The sequence below is a fragment of the Empidonax traillii genome, unplaced genomic scaffold (genome assembly GCF_003031625.1).
Source record: "Empidonax traillii isolate 1590-97213 ecotype Southwest subspecies unplaced genomic scaffold, ASM303162v1 scaffold2765:size18356, whole genome shotgun sequence".
NCBI classification, from domain to species: domain Eukaryota; kingdom Metazoa; phylum Chordata; class Aves; order Passeriformes; family Tyrannidae; genus Empidonax; species Empidonax traillii.
Window position 1 is genome coordinate 1 of NW_020957958.1, and position 1,258 is coordinate 1,258.

Sequence of the window (1,258 nt, forward strand, 5' to 3'; positions counted from 1 at the left end):
CATGAGATAATTATATTTAAATATATTAATCTATTAATATATTTATATTTAAATATAATATATAATATATAATATATAATATATAATATATAATATATAATATATAATGTATAATACATAATATATAATATATAATATATATAAAATAATTATATTTAAATAATATAAAAATAAGAGTTATGTTTTCATATAAAAATCCTTATAAAATAAGTTATAAAGAATATATAAATTATCTTTTTCATATAGAAATCTTTATAATATAAATAACAAAAATATAAAAATACATATTCATATTTATATATATAAATAATATAATTTTTTTCTTTATTCCCTGTATTTTTCTTTATTTCCTGTATTTATTTTTCCTCTGGTGTCCCCCTTGTGCTGTGCAGTTCTGATCCTGATCCAGGTGCATTCAGAAAAGTGGCTGCATTTTTATCTCCTTTCCCAGGGACACAAAAATCCCAGGAGAGCCCCCAGAGCTGCATCAGGCACTCGAGGATTCTGTCAGAATGTTTAGAAAAAATTAGGGAATTAACAGAAAGTTTTTTTTTTAAAAAATTTTACAGTTAAAAAAAATTAATAGGAAGTTTAAAAAAAATGACAAAGTTCTGAAAAAAATGGGCAGGAACTTAAAAAATTAACAGGAATTTAAAAAAATGGAGACAAAGTTTTAAAAAAATGGAGACAAAGTTTTTAAAAATGGAGACAAAGTTTAAAAAGTGGACACAGTTTAAAAAAGGACACAAAGTTTTTAAAAATGGACACAAAGTTTAAAAGAATGGACAGAAAGTTGAAAAAATGGATGGAAAGTGTTTTAAAAAATGGAGGTAAAGTTTGAAAAAATTGACAGGAAGTTTTATGAAAAGGGACGGGAAGTTTGAGAAAATGGACAGAAAGGTTAAAAAAAAGGAGAAAGTTTGCAAAAAAGAAGCATCTCCAGTGTCTGCATCATCACCCCTGCAGCTCTCACATCCTTTAACTCATCTCTGATTTTTACTTGCAGCCAAAATTCCTTGATTTACAATTAAGTTGTGGTAGGGGTTTTTTTTGTGTTTTTTTTTTTGTTTATTTTGTTTTGTTTTGGTTTGGTTTGGTTTTTTTTTTGGTAAATATATTTCTAGAAAATAAAAGGAAATACCTTGATTTACAAGTTAAGGTTTGGGGGTTTTTTTGTTTAGTTTTGTTTTGGTTTGTGGGTTTTTTTTTTTTGGTTTGGTTTGGTTTGGTTTTTTGTTTTGTTTTGTTTTTTTTTTTG